The sequence below is a fragment of the Myotis myotis genome, unplaced genomic scaffold, assembly GCF_014108235.1.
Source record: "Myotis myotis isolate mMyoMyo1 unplaced genomic scaffold, mMyoMyo1.p scaffold_m19_p_4, whole genome shotgun sequence".
Taxonomy (NCBI): domain Eukaryota; kingdom Metazoa; phylum Chordata; class Mammalia; order Chiroptera; family Vespertilionidae; genus Myotis; species Myotis myotis.
In genome coordinates, this window is record NW_023416346.1 from 57,218,972 (window position 1) to 57,239,726 (window position 20,755).

At 42.0% G+C, this 20,755-nt stretch overlaps 1 pseudogene; it reads right to left on the reverse strand.

Moving 5' to 3' along the window:
• Positions 1–5,036: 5,036 nt before the first annotated feature.
• On the reverse strand, positions 5,037–5,179 carry LOC118654920 (annotated as a pseudogene).
• Between the last annotated feature and the right edge of the window lie 15,576 nt (positions 5,180–20,755).

Sequence of the window (20,755 nt, forward strand, 5' to 3'; positions counted from 1 at the left end):
GCCAATGCAATCAGAAAAGAAGAAGAAATAAAAGGTATCGAAATTGGAAAAGAAGAAGTAAAATTATCATTATTCACAGATGACATGATACTGTACATAGAAATCCCTAAAGACTCCATCAAAAAATTATTAGGATTAATAAATGAAATCAGCGATGTAGCAGGATACAAAATTAACACCAAGAAATCTATGGCATTTCTATACACCAATAGTGAACTTTCAGAAAGAGAGACTAAAAATAATTCCATTTATCGTCACACCAAAAAACTTAAGATACCTAGGAATAAACTTAACTAAGGAGGTAAAAGACCTCTACTCAGAAAACGACAGGACACTTAAAAAAGAGATAGAGGAAGATATAAACAGATGGAAGAACATACCATGTTCATGGATTGGTAAAATCAACATCATTAAAATGTCCATATTATCCAAAGCAATCTATAAATTCAATGCACTCCCCATTAAAATACCAAAGGCACATTTCACAGACCTAGAACAAACTCTCCAAAAATTCATCTGGAATAAAAAAAAGACCCCAAATAGCTGCAGCAATTCTGAGAAAGAATAAAATAAGAGGGTTCTTAATACCAGATATCAAGCTGTATTACAAAGCCACTGTTCTCAAAACTGCCTGGTACTGGCACAAGAACAGACATATAGATCAATGGAATAGAATAGAGAACGCACAAACCTACCCAAACAACTATACTCAATTAATACTGGATAAAGGAGGTAAGAACATACAATGGAGTCAAGACAGTCTCTTCAATAAATGGTATTAGAAAAATTGTACAGATGCATGCAAAAAAGGGAAACTAGACCACCAATTTACACCATACACAAAAATAAACTCAAAGTGGATAAAGGACTTAAACACAAAATGGGAAACCATAAAAATATTAGAGGAATCCAAAGGCAGGAAAGTCTCAGACATATGCCAAAGCAATTTCTTCACCGACACAGCTCCTAGGGAATGGAAACTAAAAAGAAAATAAAAAAAGGGACTACATCAAAATAAAAAGCTTTTGCACAGCAAAGGAAACCATCAACAAAACAACAAGAAAGCCCACTGCATGGGAGAAGTTATTTGCCAATGTTATCACCGATAAGGGTTTAATCTCCAACATTTACAGGGAACTCATACAACTTAACAAAAGGAAGATAAACAACCGAATCAGAAAAAGGCAACAGAGCTAAATAGATACTTTTTGAAAGAGGAAATAAGGAAGGCCAAGAGACATATGAAAACATGCTCAAAGTCACTAATCATCCGAGAGATGCAAATCAAAACGACAATGTGGTACCATCTCACACCTATCAGAATGGCTATCATCAACAAATCAACAAACATCAAATGCTGGTGAAGATGCAGAGAAAAAGGAACCCTCCTTCACTGCTGGTGGGAATGCAGACTGGTGCAGCCACTGTGGAAAACAGTATGGAGTTTCCTCAAAGAGTTAAAAATGGAACGTCCATTGGACCCAGTGATCCCATTTCCAGAAATATATCCCTTCAAAAAAACTAGAAACAGCAATCAGAAAGGATATATGCACCCCTATGTTCACAATAGCACAATTTACCATAGCTAAGATTTGGAAACAGCCTAAGTGCCCATCAGCAGATGAGTGGATTAAAAAACCATGGTACATCTATAGAATGGAATACTATGCTGCATAAAAAAGAAGGAATTCTTACCATTTGCAATAGCATGAATGGAACTGGACAGCATTATACTAAGTGAAATAAGCCATTCAAAGAAAGATAAATATCACATGATATAACTCATTTGTGGAATATAATGTATAATATAAACTGATGGAAAAATAATAGATCCAGAGACAGAGATGCATTGATCATACCGTCAAAACTAAGACAGAACATAGGGGAGGGTTGGGGTAAGGGGGAGAGATCAACCAAAGGACTTGTATGCATGCATATAAGCCTAACCTATGGACAGACACCAGGGTGGTGAGGGCATGAGCGGGGGGCATTAAGGGGGCAATGGGGGGATAAGGACACATATGTAATACCTTAATCAATAAAGAAAAAAATTTAAAAATCAATGAAACCAAGAACTGGTTCTTTGAAAACATAATCAAGATTGATGAACCATTACCCATATTCATCAAGAAATAAAGGGAGAGGACACAAATAAATAAAATCAGAAATGAAAGCAGTGAAGTAACAACTGACACCATAGAAATACAAAGGATTATAAGAAAATACTAACAACTATATGCCAACAAGATGGACAATGTGGGTGAAATGAACAAATTCATAGAAAAATAAAATGCCCAAAACTGAATTAGGAAGAATCAGACAAGCTGAATAGGCCAATAACAACTGAGGAAATAAAAGCAGTAACCAAAATACTCCCATCAGAAAAGAAGCCCTGGTCGAGATGGCTTCACAGGGGAGTTTTACCAAATGTTCAAAGAAGAACTAATGCCTATCCTCCTCACACTATTCCAAAAAATCCAAGAGGAAGGAACACTTCCAAGCTCTTTTTATGAGGCCAGGATTATCCTAATTCCAGAACCAGATAAGGTCACTACAAAGAAAGAGAATTACAGGCCAATATCCTTGATGAACATAGATGCTAAAATCCTCAAAGACATATTAGAAAATCTGATCCAGAAATATATTAAAAAGATCATACAACATGATCAAGAGGTATTTATTCCAGTGATGCAAGGCTGGTACAATATTAGCAATTCAATAAAAATGATACCTCACATAAAGAAATTGAAAGACAAAAATCACATGATCATATCAACAGACACACAAAAAGCATTACACAAAATTCAATACCACTCTTATTCAACACTAGTGGCCCGGTGCACGAAATTCATGCATATTAAAAGGGGATCAATTAGAAGAAATGTTTTAATATTGCTATTTGCCCTTTCTCTATAATAGAAGTGTCAGAGATGAAAGAAAATTAGTAAAATGTATATGAAAAATCTTCCTCCTGTCACAGTCTGAGGCTCACCACAGGACCCAGAGTCAAGTCCTCGCCCTCCCACACGCACCTCAAAATTGTTCAAGACCCAGACCGGGCCAGCTCCACCCCCATTGGGCTATATCCAGACTCAGCCGGTCCCACCCTTGTCAAGCCCCGCCAGGTGGTGTTGCAGTCTCAGGTCCCCTGGCCCAGCGCCAGGCAGAGGGCACAGCCTGAGGTCCCCTGTTAAGCCCTGCCAGATGGGGGACATGGCCTGAGGTCCCCCAGCCTGGGCCAGGGCGAGGGGTATGCCTTGAGGTCCCTGTCAAGCCCCACCAGGTGAGGGACATGGCCTGAGATCACCCATCAAGCCCTGCTGGGCCAAGGGCATGGTCTGAGAACCCCTGTCAAGCCCCACCAGACAGGGAACACAGCCTCAGGTCTCCCAGGTCAGCGCCATGAGGGGTGCTCAGCCTCAGGTCTCCCGTCAAGCCCTGACAGGAGAGGGGCGCAGCCTCAGGCCCCCCATCAAGCCCTGCTGGGCAAGGAGGTGCAGCCTGAGGTCCCCTGGCCCAGCACCGGGGCATGGGGTGCACCTTGAGGTAACCTGTCAATCCCTTCTGGGCGGGGGGCATGGCCTGAAGTCCCCTATCATGCCCTGCCAGGTGGAGGGCATGCCTCAGGTCCCTTGTCCCAGTACTAGGGCGGGGGTCATGGCCTGAGGTCCCCTGGCCTGGCGCCGGGGCAGAGGGTGCAGTCTAAGGTCCCCCGTCAAGCCCTATCAGGCAAGGGGTGCACCTTGAAGTCCCCTGTCAAGCCCTGCCAGGCGAGGGTTGTGGCCTCAGGTCCCCTGTCAAGCTCCACCAGGCATGGGGGGTGCAGCCTGAAGTCCCCCAGCCTGGTGCCAGGGCGGGGGATGCAGTCTGAGGTTCCCCATCAAGCCCTGCTGGGTGGGAGGTTCGGCCTGAGGACCCGAGGCCTGGCACCAGGGCAAGGGGAGCAGCCTGAGGTCCCCTGTCAAGACCCAAAGCGGGGGTTGGAGGGAGAGCAGTCTCAGGTCCCTGCTGATTACTCGTTAAGGCTCATTACGGGAACTCAGCCTCCCCTGTGGGCGCAGCCATCTTTGTGGTGGAGTGATGGTCAATTTGCATACTCCCTCTTTATTATATAGGATAGTACTGGAAGTCCTAGTCACAGCAATCAAACAATAAGAAATAGTGAAAGGCCTCCAAATTGGAAATGAGGAAGTTCAACTCTCATTATTCACAGATGACATGATATGGTAAGTAGAAATCCCTAAAGACTCCACCAAAAAACATCTAGATTTAATAAATGAATTCATCAATGTAGCAGGATACAAAATTAACACCCAGAAATCTATGGCATTTTTATACACCAATAATGAGTTCTCAGGAATAAACTAAACAAACAATCCCATTTACCATTGCAATAAAAATATTAAGATACTTAGGAATAAACTTAACCACAGAGGTAAAAGGCTTGTACTTGGAAAACTATATAGGACATTGAAAATAGAGATAGAGGGAGATATAAACAAGTGGAAGAATACATCATGTTCATGGATTGGTATAATCAACTTCATTAAAATGCCCATACAACACAAAGCAATCTTTGGATTCAATGCAATCTCTATTTAAAATACCAACAGCAAAAAATAAAAAATAAAAATAAATAAAAAATAAAATACCAACAGCATATTTCACAAGTCTAGAACAAATACTCCAAATATTTATATGGAACCAATAAAGACCCCCAAATAGCTGCAGTAATATTGAGAAAGAAGAACAAAGTTGGAGGGCACAATACCAGATATCAAGTTATATTATAAAGCCACTGTAATCAAAACAGCCCAGTACAGCACAAGAACAGGCTTATAGATCAATGCAACAGAGCAGAGAACCCAGAAATCAGCCCAAGCCATGATGCTCAACTAATATTTGACAAAGGAGGCAAGAACATATGATAAAGTCAAGAGTCTCTTCAATATACTGTGTTGGGGAAATTGGACAGATACATTGGAAAAAAATGAAACCAGACCACCAACTGACACCATATACAATAATAAACTCAAGATGGATAAAATACCACATACCACAAATTATGCAACCAAGTTTCACATATTTGGGGAAATAGAAGAGGTCAGCAGATTTGAATGAGACTCTATCTGGGAAAATCACCTTTGTGATCTTGATATTTCCCTTTCCAGGTGGGTAGCTGAATCATGTTTTTGCTTTCTTTTTTTTAATATTTACTCTTGAAAGTATTACATATGTCCCACCCACCCCCATTACCCCCTTCTAGCCCACACCAGGCCTTCACCACCCTATTGTCTGTATCCATGCCTTATGCATATACACGATATATTCTTCCACTTGTTTATATCTTCTCTATCTCTTTTGTCAAGGTCCTGTAGTTTTCTGAGTAAAATTTTTTTACCTCCTTGGTTAAGCTTATCCCTAAGTATCTTAATTTTTTTGTTGTTGTTGCAATGGTAAATGGAATTGTTTGTTTAGTTTTTTCTGACAATTCATTATTGGTGTATAAAAATGCCATAGATTTCTGAATTAATTCTGTATCCTGCCACATTGCCAAATTCATTTATTAAATCTAGAAGTTTTTTAGTGTAGTCTTTAGGGTTTTCTATGTACAACATCATGCGGTCTACACATAATGAGAGTTTTACTTCCTCCTTTACAATTTGAATGCCTTTTATTTCTTCTTTTAGTCTAAATGCTGTGGCTAGAATTTCCAGTACTATGTTGAATTAAGAGTGGTGAAAGTGTACATACCTGTTTGTTCCTGTTCTTAGGAAAAATGGTTTTAGTTTTTGTCCATTGAGTCTGATGTTGGCTGTAGGTTTGTCATATCTGGCCTTTATTATGTGGAGGTATGATCCCTCTATTCCCAATTTGCTGAGAGTTTTTATCAAAAATGGGTGTTGGATTTTGTCTAATGCTTTTTCTGTATCTATTGATATAATCATGTGATTTTTGTCTTTCAATTTGTTTATAGGGTGTATCATTTTCATTGATTTGCGAATATTGTACCAACTTTGCATCCTTGGAAAAAATCCCACTTGGTCATGGTGTATGATCTTTTTAATATATTGCTGGATCTGATTTGCTAATATTTTGTTGAAGATTTTAGCATTTATGTTCATCAGGGATATTGGCCTATAGTTCTCCTTCTTTGTAGTACCTTTATCTGGTTTTGGAATTAGAATAATGCTGGCCTCATAAAAGAGCTTGGAGGTACTCTTTCCACTTGGAATTTTTGAATAGTTTGAGAAGGGTAAGTTTAATTTGCTCTTCTAAGGTTTCATAAAACTCCCCTGTGAAGCCATCCGGACCATGGTTTTTGTTTGCTGAGAGTTTTTTTTATTACTGCTTCTATTTCCTCAGTTGTTATTGGCCTATTCAGGTTGTCTGGTTCTTCCTGATTCAGTTTTGGAAGATTATGTTTTTTTTTAAGGAATTTGTCCATTTCATCAACATTGTCCATCCTGTTGGCATATAGTTGTTAACAGTATTTTCTTACAATCCTTTGTATTTCTGTGGTGTCAGTTGTTACTTCACTGCTTTCATTTCTGATTTTATTTATTTGTGTCCTCTCCCTTTATTTCTTGATGAATATGGGTAATGGTTCATCAATCTTGTTTATCTTTTCAAAGAACAAGCTCTTAGTTTCATTGATTTTTTTTTAAATTCTGCTCTAATTGCTCTGATCTTTATTATTTCCATTCTTCTATTTACTCTGACCTCTTCTTGTTTTTCTATTTCTAATTCTTTAAGTTGTAGGGTTAAATGGTTTATTATTAATTTTTTGTTGTTTTGTTTTGGGGGTTTTTTGGGGGTTTTTTTTTGGGGGGGGTTGTTTGTTTGTTTTTTTGAGGTAGACCTATACTGCTATGTACTTCCCTCTCAGGACTGCTTTTGCTGTATCCAAGAAACTTTGCGTTGAAGTGTGTATATTTTCAGTTGTTTCCAGGAAGTTTTTTATTTCTTTCTTGATCTTGTTGGTAGCCCATTCATTGTTTAATAACATGCTATTTAGACTCCATGCGTTTGAATGGTTTTGAGTCTTTACTGTAGTTTATTTCTAATTTCATTCCATCGTAATCTGAGAAGATGCTTGATAGATTTCAATCTTCTTGAACTTGTAGAGACTTGTTTTGTGTCTTAACATGTGGTCTATCTTTGAGAATGCCCCATGTGCACTTGAGAAGAATGTATATTCTGCAGTTTTGTGGAGAAATGTTCTACAAATGTCAATTAAATCCATCTGATCCAGTGTGTCATTTAGAATCTCTGTTTCCTTGTTACTTTTTGTCTGGAAGATCTATCCAGTGAAGTCAGTGGGGTGTTAAAGTCCGCTACTATGACTGTGTTGTTGTTGATCTCTCTCTTAAAGTACTCTTGACATTTTTTTCATATTTAGGTTCCCCTATATTGGGTGCATATATGTTTACCAGGATTATATACTCCTGTTGGATCAATCCCTTTAGTATTATGTAGTGACCTTTACTGACCTTGTGCTGGCCTTAATTTTGAATTGTATTTTGTCAGATATAAGTATTGCTGCCCCACTTTTGTTTTCATTTCCATTTGCATGGAAAATATTTTCCATCCCTTCACTCTCATCCTGTGTGAGTCTTTTGTCCTCAGGTGGGTCTCTTGTAGCCAGCATATAATTAGTTTGTTTTTGAATCCATTTAGCTACCCTATAACTTTTGATTGGAGCATTTAATCCATTTTCATTTAAGGTTATTATTGATAGGTACTTATTTATTGCCATTTTAATTCTGTATGCCTATATTTTTCTATATGTATATATTTCTTCTTCTCATTACAGCCATCCATTTATTATTTCTTGCAGTGCTGTTATTGTGGTGATAAACTCCTTTAGTTTTTTGTTTGTCTTTTGTGGTTTTTTTGTTTGTTTTTGTTTGGTTGGTTGGGTTTTTTTCTGGGAAGCTCTTTCTTTCACTATCTCTTTTGAATGATAGCCTTGCTGGATATAGTAATCTTAGTTTCAGACCCTTGCTTTTCATTAACTTGAATACTTGATGCCATTCCCATCTGGCCTGTGGAGTTTCTAATAAGAAATCAGCTGATAGGCTTATGGGAGCTCCTTTGTAGGTAACAAATTGATTTTCTCTTGATGCCTTTTAAGAGTCTTCATCTTTAATTTTTGGCATTTTAATTATGATGTGTCTGGTCGTGGGCCTATTTGGGTTCTTCTTGCTTGGGACTTGATGTGTCTCCTGACTTGTGTGACTTTTTCCTTCACCAGGTTAGAGAATTTTTCTGCAATTATTTCTTTGAACATGTCCTCTATCCCTTGCTCACTTTCTGGCCAAGCCATTATGAAAATTTGGTTTTGTTTCATGTTGTCCCATAGCTCCAGTTAGGTGTCCTCCTATTTTTTCTTTTCTTTTTTTTTTCTTTTTGGTTCTCTGATTGAGTGATTTTTCTTCCATGTCTTCTACTTCATTGCGCTTATCTCCAGCTTCCCCTAATCTCTGCATTCCTTCTAATGTGATTTTTATTAGTGCTATGTCATTCTTCATAATTGCTGAATCTTTTCTCATGCTGTTGATCATCTTTGCCATCATTATTCTGAATCCTATGTCTGATAATTTCTTATCTCCATTTCATTTAGCTCTTCTTCTGGAAAATTCTCTTTTTCTTTCATTTGGAGCTTATTTTTTTGTCCCCCATTTTGGTTCCTTTTTGTATTTGTGTCTCTGTATTTAATAGATCTGCTATGACTCCCAATCTCTAGTTCAGGACAATTTCAGATGCTATCTGTGACTGGCCCTTTCAGCAATCCACAGATTTTGGCTCCCTCTTCTTGAATGGGTGCCTTTGGAAAGATGTGCACCAGGGTCTGTTTTTACTGGCCCAGGGCCCAAAATAGATTAGATAAAGACTCAAACCCTATAGACACCCACCTCTGCCTGCAGTTCCATTGACATTCACTCTTTATTAGCCTTAGGCTATTGACCACAGTGGTGAGAGATCTTCCAACAGGGTGGTGCAACTGCCTTACCTCTAGTCAAAAACCACCTTGATAGAAAAGTTCCATAGGAGTAAGATTTCCTCCACAACATGAGGAAGTTACTCAGCCCAAGAAACCAGGGTGGTGCCCTCTGAGCTCCAACTCCAGAGCCCCCAATCCTGGCTTCTGCTCACACAAATCCATTCTACTCTTCCCTACCTCTGCCAGAGCTCATGATGAGTAACTTCACATGAACTTTTGTGTGCTGACCCTGTCAGAGGGTGCCTGCATTTCCTGCCATATCAGATGGGCAGACAGCATCCCTGCTGCTTTTCACAGCCATATGTTATGTGGGCACTGTTCTTAGTTCTTATGTTCTGGGATGGGAAGCCCAGCTTGGGATTTATAGCCCACAGTTCTCAGTGGGAGTCCCCAACACCTGAGATATTCCTCTGGATCTTCAGCTGTTCTCTGTGGGAGCTCAGCCTGGCCTTTTATACCTTCACACTTCCTACCAGTCTCTATGCATTCTCTACTTTCCATCCTTGGTTATCAGGGTTCTCTCCATATAGTCTTCAGATGATTTTTCAGGGTGGATTTCTGTATTTTAATTGTATTTCCAGTTTGGTCCTGGGACAGTGTCAGTGTAGCTTCCACTTATGCCACCACTATTTGGGAATCTACTCAGAGCTCACTTTTCCTATTGATTCATACACAATGTGTGTCAGGGAAAAGACTTGTGAATGTCAATCCTTTAAGACTCATTTCAGAATACGTTTTTAAAATTTTAAATACTTTTTTGTTGCCCTAACTGGTTTGGCTCAGTGGATAGAGCATCGGCCTGCAGAATCAAGGGTCCCAGGTTCAATTCCAGTCAAGGGCATGTACCTTGGTTGCAGGCACATCCCCAGTGGGGAGTGTGCAGGAGGCAGCTGATCGGTGTTTCTCTCTCATTGATGTTTCTAACTCTCTATCCCTCTCCCTTCCTCTCTGTAAAAAATCAATAAAATACATTTAAAATAAATAAACAAATACTTTTTTGTTTAAAGTATTACATAACTTTCCTTTTCCCCCTAGTGACCTCTCTCTGGCCGCCTCCACCCCCACGCACATGCCAAACACACCCCCCCCCATTCTGTGTCCATTGGTTAAGCTTATATGCATGCATACAAGTCCTTTGGTTGATCTCTCCCACTTAGGCCCACCCTCCCCTGACTTCCCTCTGTGGTTTGAGCATCTGATCAATGCTTCTCTGTCTCTAGATCTATTTTTTTAAATATATTTTATTGATTTTTGCAGAGAGGAAGGGAGAGGGATAGAGAGTTAGAAACATTGATGAGAGAGAAACATCGATCAGCTGCCTCTTGCACACTACCTACTGGGTATGTGCCCGCAACCAAGGTACATGCCCTTGACTGGAATTGAACCTGGGACCCTTGAGTCTTCAGGCCAACGCTCTATCCACTGAGCCAAACCGGTTAGAGCTAGATCTATTTTTGTTCACCAGTTTATGTTGTTCATTATAATCCACAAATTAGTGAGATCATGTAATATTTATCTTTCTCTGACTAACTTATTTCACTTAGCATAATGCTCTCCAGTACCATCCATGCTATTGCAAATGGTAGGAGTTCCTTCCTTTTTACAGCAGCATAGTATTCCATTGTGTAGATATGCCAAAGTTTTTTAATCCACTCACCTGTTAATGGGCACTTAGGCTGATTCCAAATCTTAGCTATTGTAAATTGTGGTGCTATGAACATATAGGTGCATATATCCATTCTGATTGGTGTTTCTGGTTTCTTGGGATATTTTGAGGTAGGCCTGTAGAGCTATGAACTTCCCTCTCAGGACTGCTTTCACTGTGTCCCATAGGTTTTGGATTATTGTGTTTTCATTGTCATTTATTTCCAGGATGTTTTCAATTTCTTCTTTGATCTCTTTGGTAACCCAATCATTGTTTAATAGCATGCTATTTAGCCTCCAAGTGTTTGAATTTTTTATTGATTTTATTCTAGTTGATTTCTAATATTATGCCATTGTGGTCTGAGAAGATGCTTCATATGATTTAAATCTTCTTGAATTTGGAGAGGCTTTGCCTGTGTCCCAATATGTGTTCTAGCTTTGAAAATGTTCCATGTGCACTTGAGAAGAATGTATATTCTGTAGCTTTGGAGTGAAATGTTATGAAGATGTCAATTAAGTCCATCTGATCTAGTGAGTCATTTAGGATTGTTGTTTCTTTGCTGATTTTTTGTCTAGAGGATTTATGCAATGATGTCAGTGGGTATTAAAGACCCCTACTATGATCATATTGCCATCAATCTCTCCCTTGATATCTTTCCGACTTTTTTATGTATTTGGATGATCTTGCATTGTGTGCATATATGTTTACCAGAGTTATATCCTCTTGTTGTATCAATCCCTTTAGTATCATGAACTGGCTTTCCTTATCTCTTATTATGGCCTTCACTTTCAGGACTGTTTTGTCAGATGTAAGTATTGCTACCCCAGTTTTTTTTTTTCATTTCCATTTGTCTTAAAGATATTTTTCCATCCCTTCACTTTTAGTCCATGTGAGTCGCTCGTTCTGAAGTGGGTCTCTAGTAGACAGCCTATATATGGGTCATGTTTTCTTACCCATTCAGCCATTCAATGTCTCTTGATTGGAGCATTTAGGACATTCACGTTTAAGGTTATTATTGACTAGAGACCCGGTGCAAAAATTCATGCACCAGTGGGGTCCCTCTGCCTGGCCTGTGGTATCAGGCCAGAACCACTCTCTGACATCCCCCGATGGGTCCCAGATTGTGAGAAGGTGCAGGCCAGGCTGAGGGACCCCATTGGTGTACAATCGGGGCCGGGGGGGGGGGCGATGAGGTTGGCCAGCCAGGGAGGGACAACAGGAGGGCTCCAGGGCATGTCTGGCCAGTCTTGCTCAGTCCCAATCAGCCAGACACCAGCAACAAGCTAACCTACCGGTCAGAGTGTCTGGCCCCTGGTGGTCTGTGCACATCATAGCGACTGGTCGACTGATCAACTGTTGCCCCCTGATGGTCAGTGAATGTCATAATGATTGGTAGACCAGTCAACTGTTTGCCCGCTGGTGGTCAATGCATTTCATAGCCAGTGGTTGAGCAGCCTTAGCATATCATTTGCATATTACACTTTGATTGGTTGAACAGCTGACCAGACACTTAGCATATTAGGCTTTTATTATATAGGACTAGAGGCCCGGTGCACAAAAATTTGTGCACTCAGGGGGGAAGGGGGGCCCCTCAGCTTGGCCTGTGCCCTCTCACAGTCTGGGACCCCTCGGGAGCTAACGCCCTGCTGGCTTAGGCCTGCTCCTGGGTGGCAGAGGGCAGGACCAATCCCTGGATGCAGCCCCTGGTCGGACTCAGAGCAGGGCTGATTGGGGAGTTGGGGCACCGCCGCCTGTAATTCACAGAGCAGGGCAGATTGGGAAGTTGCAATGCCACCCTCAGTCATGCTCAGGGTAGGGCCGATTGGGGGGTTGGGGCACCACCCCCTGTCACACTCAAGGCAGGGTCGATGGGGAGGTTGCGGCACCACCCCCTGTCATGCACAGAGCAGGGCCAATCAGGGGGGTTGGGGCTCCGTACCCTGTCACACACAGAGCAGGGTCGATCAGGGGGTTGGGGAGCTCCCCCCTGTCACGCACAGAGTAGGGCCCATCAGGGGGTTGGGGAGCTCCCCCCGTCACTCACAGAGTAGGGCCGATAGGGGAGTTGGGGCACCGCCCCCTGTCACACACAGAGCAGGGCCGATAAGGGGGTTGGGGTGCTGCCACTCTCACACTCAGGGCAGGGCTGATGGGGAGGTTATGGCTCTACCCCAACACACACAGAGCAGGGCCCATGGGGGGAAGAGGGGCTGGGGCACTGCCCTCTATCACCCACAGAGCAGGGCCGATCAGGGGGTTGGGGCGCTGCACCCTGTCACACACAGAGCCGCAGGGCGATCAGGGGGTTGGGGAGCTCCCCCATATCAGGCACAGAGCAAGGCTGATCAGGAGGTTGGGGTTCCTTCCCCTGTCATGAACAGAGCAGGGTGGATAGGGAGGTTGTGGCCCCGCCCCCTGTCACACACAGAGCTGCAGGGCGATCAGGGGGTTTGGGTGCTGCCCCCTGTCACACTGATCCCGGTGCCAGGAGACCTCTCGGCTCCGCTGACCCCAGTGCAGGGAGGCCTCACAGCGCCACTGATCGCGGTGCTGGGAGGCATAGTACCCTTTTACTATATAGGATAGAGGCCTGGTGCATGGGTGGGGGCTGGGTGGTTTGCCCTGAAGGGTGTCCTGTACCAGGATGGGGGTCCCCACTGGGGTGCCTGGCCAGCCTGAATGAGGGGATGATGGCTGTTTGCAGCTGGTCACACACCCTTCAGGGTGGGGGACCCCACTGGGGTGCCTGGCCAGTCTGGGTGAGGGGCTGAGGACTGTTTTCAGGCTGGCGGGTGACGGAAGCTCCCAACCGCTCCTTTTTTTCTTTTTTTTTTTAATCTGGGCCAGCTTTAGCTCTGAGGCTCCAGCTCTTAGGCCTCCGCTGCTGAAAGCAGGTATCTGGTTTGTTTGGGTTCTATAATCGAAACAATGTATAACTCCAGCTCTGAGATCCCAGCTTGCTGAAAGCCGGTTTCTGGGGTTTTGTTTAGCTTCTATATTTGTTACAATGTTTCAAACTGCAGGCTCAGAGGCCGGCAAGGCAGGTGGGGAACATTGCTTTCCTCCGTCACTGAAGCAAGCAAGCCCCATGTTAGTTTCAAGCTGCCTGGCTGCTGGCCGCCAACTTGGCTGGCAGTTAATTTGCATATCGCCCTGATTAGCCAATGGGAAGGGTAGCGGTAGTATGCTAATTACCATTTTCTCTTTTATTAGATAGGATAGGTACTTGTTTGTAACTATTTTTATTTTTTGTGCCTGTGTTCCTTCCTCCTTTTTTTTCTTCCTTTTACAACAGTCCCTTCAGCATTTCTAGCATTCCTGGCTTGGTAGTGATAAACTACCTTAGCATTTTTTTGTCTGTGAAGCTCCTGATTTTCCTTTCAAGTTTGAATTATAGCTTTGCTGTAAAGAGTATTCTCAGAGTCAGTCCCTTTCTTCACATTGCTTTGTTTACCTCCTTCCATTCCTTTCTGGCCTGATATGCTTCTGTTGAGAAATAATTTGATAATCTAATGAGAGATCCCTTGTAGGTTACTTTCTGTCTCTCTGTTGCAGCCTTTAAGATTCTCTCTTTGTCATTACCGTTTGCCATTGTAATTACAATGTGTCTTAGTGTGGGTCTTTTTGGGTTCATCTTGTTTTGGACTCTCTGTGCTTGTGTGACTTTCCTCTTCCCAAAATCAGGGAATTTTTCTGACATTATTTCTCCAAATAGGTTTTCTAACCCGTGTTCCTCTTCTTGTTGTTCTGGCACCCCTATTATATGTATGGTGCTTCATTTCATGTTGTCCCAAAGCTCCCTTAGGCTCTCCTCCTGTCTTTTGATTTTTTTCTCCAATTGCAGTTCAGATTGGGTATGTTTTGCTTCTCTGTCCTCTAATTCGCTAATTCCATCCTCTGCTTCTCCTAGTCTAATGTTAAAAGCTTCCATAGTATTTTTTATTGTACCTATATCACTCTTTATTCCTCCTGATTTGTACATAGGTTATAGATTTTCTCATCTATCCAGTTTATGAACTATAGGACCCTTATTCTGAATTGTTTTTCTGACATATTGCATGCCTCCTTTTCATTTAGTTCCTTTACTGAAGCTTCCTCCTTTTCTTTGGGGATTGTTCTGTCTCCCCATTTTTGTTCTCACTGAAGGATCTAGGTCTCAAGTCATATGCGGCCTGTGGCTGCAGTGGTGGGCTTGGTGGTGGGTCACACAGTCACGGACGGCAGCTGCTCCTTGGGCAGTCATGGATAGCAGCTGCTCATGTGGCTATTGGTGTGGTCACAGTGCCTGGGGCTAAAGCGTGTGGCTGGTGGGAGGCGAGCACACTCTGGAACTCACAGTAGCCCTCAGCCAGGGAGGCTGGGGTCCTGGTGTCCTTGGTCAGCAGCTGAGGCAGCAGGTCCCTGGCCAGAGTGGCTGTAGGATCCTGTGTTGTGTCTGAGGGCCCCCTGGGTAGAGGTGAGCCTGGGCTCTCAGTCACAGCAGCTCTCCCTTTCAAGATGGCATGGCCTCTGTGGCAGAACTAGTGCTCTGGGAGAGATTACAGCAATAGCAGAGGCTGCCCACCTATGTGAGCCCAGTCCGCCAGTCCCCAAAGGTCCTGCAAGATCCAGCTGCCCCTCACTCACACACACACACACACACACACACACAACATCCACACATTCCCCTTTCACTCCCTCACTCACTCACACTCTCTCCCTCACTGCCATCCTCCCAGCCGCCATCTTGGAATCCAGGATATTTTTTTAATAAAATTATTGGGCATGTAACACATGCCTTGTTTAACCCCCTCCACTATAATTGTAACCCTTCAGTCACAAGAATCTAAGAATCATAGCAACCCCCGCTCAACAAGGGGAAAGAACTGCTGGACTAGTCCCCTGTGCAAGTGACTATGGGATGTTTGAATTATTGTTTCAGGTTCCTTGACCCTCATTGTGATTCACAGATGCAGTTTACCTAAGGGGACCCTCACGGCTTCAAACAGTTAAACTATCTATCCCTGGGTAGGTTACTCATGCTCATAAATAAATTTCTAATGACAATCTGTCTCAAGTAAAATTTTTTTAAAAAAACTCACTCTTTGGTTCCTGGAAAATGTATGTGGTATGTGTGCTAAACTTTGCTATTGCTGAATTAAGACAAGCAAAATCAGCACATGGCTCATTAAGAGAAACCAAATGGTATAGATTTTAGCAATTTAATTGTGGGTGGGTTTTCAGATTTCATAGAATGTCCTATTTTAAATCATTTATATGCAATACAAGGTGAACTTACAAGGAGTCCCCTATAATTGGGTCACCCCCTTTTGGGCCCATATCTAGGGAAGGGAACAGCTAAGGTCTGAGGCTTCATTTCACAAGGGGTTTGGGGAGGTGATTTCTCTATTTTATAGTCATAATTCATATACCCGGTCATTGAGGAGAAATCTGAAAGCAAGGAGCTTTTCTGAAGTCCACACCATTTTCTATTCTGATCCATTGCAAATATTCTCTCCCCAAGGCACAGGAAGGACACATAGAGTGCATCCTGGCTACAACATATGGTGCTGAAACAGAAAGCTTATAAGTCCTTAGCAGTAGTTGACAGAGAGATCAATTATTGTCACATAAATATTAAAAAGGTCCCCTAGTACTCTGTTGAAATGAGAGTATATTTATACATTATAACTAACTCCTTGTTAATAGCAAGTGAATTTGACTGAGAAACAAAATGCTACCCCATCAAACAAAGTTCAATTAAATGCTCATTTGGTCCAAGGTTGTGTTGCTGCTCTTGATACTGTCCCTTCCATCTGTGATGAAAGCCAAAACATGAAATAAGTACATACTACCTTCTCTGGGGACCATTTTTCTTTCATCCTGCAGGTGATAGGAACTTTCTGGAGATTGTCCAATGTGGATTTTATGTAGGAAACTAGACCTCCCAAATTCAGGAGATTGAATCTAGCCTGGGAATCTGAAGCACAATTTATTTTGCTCTTGAGGTTCCAAAAGTTCCTATGTAGCAGATTCCAGCCATCAATCCACCAGCAAGCATTGACTCAGTGCAACATGATATTTAAATTCTCAAACCCTACTTCCCAAGGCCCAGCCTTCTACTAGACAGGATTGGAGGAGGTAATGAAGAAAACATAGTTCTCCAGGAGGTTGAAAATTTCAATATTCAGATGCATACCAAACCTCATGGTTCTGAAAGAATCATGTGGTTTGGAGAGCAAAGGTACAGCATTTCTAGGTCAGGTCACTGGCAAATACCTTCCCATGTCTCCAAAGGTAAAATGGCAAGGCATCCCTAAAAACTGGCTGCAGCTAGCATGATTTTACTTGTAATTCAGATTACAAGGCACTCATAAGACACACCAGCTCCAAAGACAACAATTTCCATCTCCTAAATCCATGGTCGGCAAACTGCAGCTCAAAAGCCACATGTGGCTCTTTGGCCCCTTGAGTGTGGCTCTTCCTAAGCCTTAGGAGTACCCTAATTAAGTTAATAACAATGTACCTACCTATATAGTTTAAGTTAAAAAAATTTGGCTCTCAAAAGAAATTTCAATCAGTGTACTATTGATATTTGGCTCTGTTGACTAATGAGTTTGCCGATCACTGTCCTAAATCAAGAAGAAACATATTTTAATTATTTGAGATTATGTGCAGTTGTGCACAGAACAGGTGGGAAAGCATTCAAAGCATTACGAAATTCTAAACCAAAATGAGAAATAAATTCCAACATATACAGTCTTAGAAAGAATACTTATATGCTAAAATAACAACCTTCAGCTATAGGGTCACAATAAGGAAGCCCTTTCTCTGAATTGAGCAGGAAAAAACAAAACAGAGTGTGTAATGGTTGAAATCATGTATGCTGGAGCCAGACTGCCTGGGTTCAAATTCTGGCTGTGCTACTTACTTGAGCAAATCGCTTAGCCCTTTTTGTGGCTCAGTTTCTTCATCTAAAAAATGGGAATGATAATAGTGCGTACCACCTGACTGGTGTGCCTCAGTTGATTGAACATAATCCCCTGCACCAGGAGGTCACCGGTTCGATTCACAGTCAGGGCACATGCCCGGGTTTGGGGCTGATCCCCCAGTATGTGGCATGCAGGAGGCAGCCCATCCATGTTTCTACCTCTCTCTCCCTCTCCCTTCCTCTCTCTGAAATCAATAAAAAAAATATTTAAAAAAAAATAGTGCATACTTCCTAGGGTTGTTATAAACATCATTGAATTAATTTTTATATTCTAATTCAATTTAAATTTAAAACAAATATATTTTCCATCTTCAACTCTAGACTTTCTCTTTATTTCTATTTTATCTTCAAAGAATGACAGCTCCCACCATTTTAAGTTCCCTGTCTGTCTTTGCATTTCTCTGAGCAGAAAGATGCAAAGATTTACAAGCAATGGTTTACTAGCTTTGTATGGGTGCCAACTACTGCAAGCAAGGCTGAGGATGAGTCCTTGAAAAGGCAAACCTTTACTCCCATATTCCACAGGCTTTGCAGTGTGGTTACAGATCAGAATCAAATGTTCACATCATGGACCCATCCCATGGCCCTGGCTGGGAATGCAGTTTCACAAGGAGCTCTCCCAAGCAGCAGAGTTAGGGAAGGACTATTCATTTCTGGGAATGCCATTGTTTTTGACACCTGCGTCTGGCATCTGCACTTTCTGAATGTAAATACATGATTGGCTAGAGCCAGAACATTGCCTGCGACAAGATGATTAGATAAAGCATTGCCTTGGTGAAACCACCCAAGCAATCTTCCCAAAAGCCCCTCCGAATCAAGAACTCATGTTTCTCCCTGTCCCCACTAACTCCTCCCTTTCTCTTTCCCCTCACCCCACCTGGGGCAGGGGTTATTAAAGGAAAAGTGGTTTCCAAGCAGTTAAAAGAATGTTTCCTTCCGTGGTAAGGAGAATTTAGTGAAACCACCAGGAGGGAATAAGAACCATTGAACTAAATGCAACCTCCCTGGCTCTTCCACCCACGTTTGGGTTGTCTGTGTTACTATATTTTATCTCACTTTGATTCCAAGCCACAGAAGTCAGGGATGTGACTTCCTTTACATTATGAGTGCAAGTCTTTGGAGGGCAGGTTACAGCTACTCTTCCACTGGTAACTAGCTTATTGGAGGAACCCAAACCACATAAAGCAATCCTTCTTATGCCCGGGAACAGTGGAACTATTCTTTAGAGTTTCTTTAATGGGTTTAGAAAAGACCATTAATTCTAAATTACTCTCCTGCTGTGTGCCTGACAATGAGAGGTGAGCTATCAACCTGCCAGGATTATTCTGAGGTAAGGAACAGCCCCTTTGTACAGAAGTATCCTTAAATTTTTTCCCAACAGAAAGTGAGGAGAAACATAATAAGCAAAATTACAAAGCTACTTTTAAAAATGGGGAGAGCAAATTTAGTGCTCATGAGAGTGAGAAACTCAACAGGATGATCTGGAGCAGACCATTGAGTTTCACAAGTCAGACTCTGCCAATTTCCTCTGTAAATACCCAGGCTATTCCAGGACTGCTTCCTCTCTGGAGCAGATGCCACCAGTCTCAGAACATTATGGGGGTAGAGATGTAATTGGCAAAAAAGACAAAGGACCATGCGGTGACACCACTACACATTCATTTAGGGTTTTATAGTTTGCAAAGTGCCATCATCATGCTCTCCTTTGCCACCACCCCCTTATGTTGGATGCCAATTAGTACCAACGCCATTTTCTACAACAGGATTACGAGTCTGCACAGAGTGACTGGCCATGCCCTGCTCCCATAGTTACTGAAGTAAGATAATTGGTATTTGAAATCAGGTCACCTGAGTCTGAATGCCTGCATTTTCTGATAGTGCAATTAAAGAACTAAGAATTTGGTTTCTGTTTTGTTAAAGTGCACCAGAGCATTCCCAGATTCTAAGGAACATCTCATTTCTAATGTAGATATTAAGAGCCTGGCACATACCCTATAGGCTCCCTGAGAAGGCACACAATCTCACTGGGTGTGGTTAGAATATTTCTGTGACATGTATCACCCAGCCAAACCTCTTTCAATCTCTGGCTCTGGCCTACTTCTTCTCTGAACCTCTAGAGGACACAAGTACAGAAGTGTCTCACTCCGTGCATTCTTGCACATATTACCAGGTTTGATGTTGTTTCCCCTGTGAGTCCTGTCTCTCCAGACTAATTGAAAGCTCTTATATGTTTTGCTACTATGCCCAGAACTGTGATGACCACACCAATGACTGATAATGCATGTATTTTTCCTAATAAATAAACATGTGTATGCCCACATTATAGTTCACAAGGATATTAGCTGTAGACCCTCGGCAAATCCAGAACAAAGTAGAAGATCAATAATGACATTGAAAATCATAACTATTTACTGAGCACCTACTTACCATATACCAGGCATTGGGCTAGGAACTTTATGTGCATGATTTCCTTTAATCTCCTAATAACTTTTATAATGTAGGTATTATTATCATTCCTAATCTGCAGAAGAAACTAAAGTCTAAAGCAGTGAGTGGTCTTCAAACCTTTTGATCTCAAGACCACTTTATACTCTTAAAAATCATGGAGGACCCCAATGAGCTTGGTTTTTTCCACAGAGGAAGGGAGAGGGAGAAAGATAGAAACATCAGTGATGAGAGAGAATCATTGTTCTGCTGCCTCCTGCATGCTCCATACTAGAGATCATGCCCGAAACCTGGACATATGCCCTGACTGGGAATCAAACTGTGACCTCCTGGTTAATAGGTTGATGCTCAACCACTGAGCAACACTGGCCGGGGCCCCAATGAGCTTTTGTTTGTAAAACATGTGTATCTCAATATTTAGCACATTAGAAATTAAAACTAACAAATTCTAAGCCAAAGAGCACACATCACATTAGCCAAGAGGGTAATGACATCATTACTCATCATGAAGCCTTTGAAAAACTTCACTGTACACTGGTGAGAGAATGGAAGTAAAACAGGCAAATAACATTTTAGTATTATCATAAAAATAGTTCTGACCTCATGGACCTCCTTGGATCTTCAACCACACTTTAAAAACTATTAGCCTAGAGGGTTGAATAAGAGTTCACAATCACTCAGAAAATGA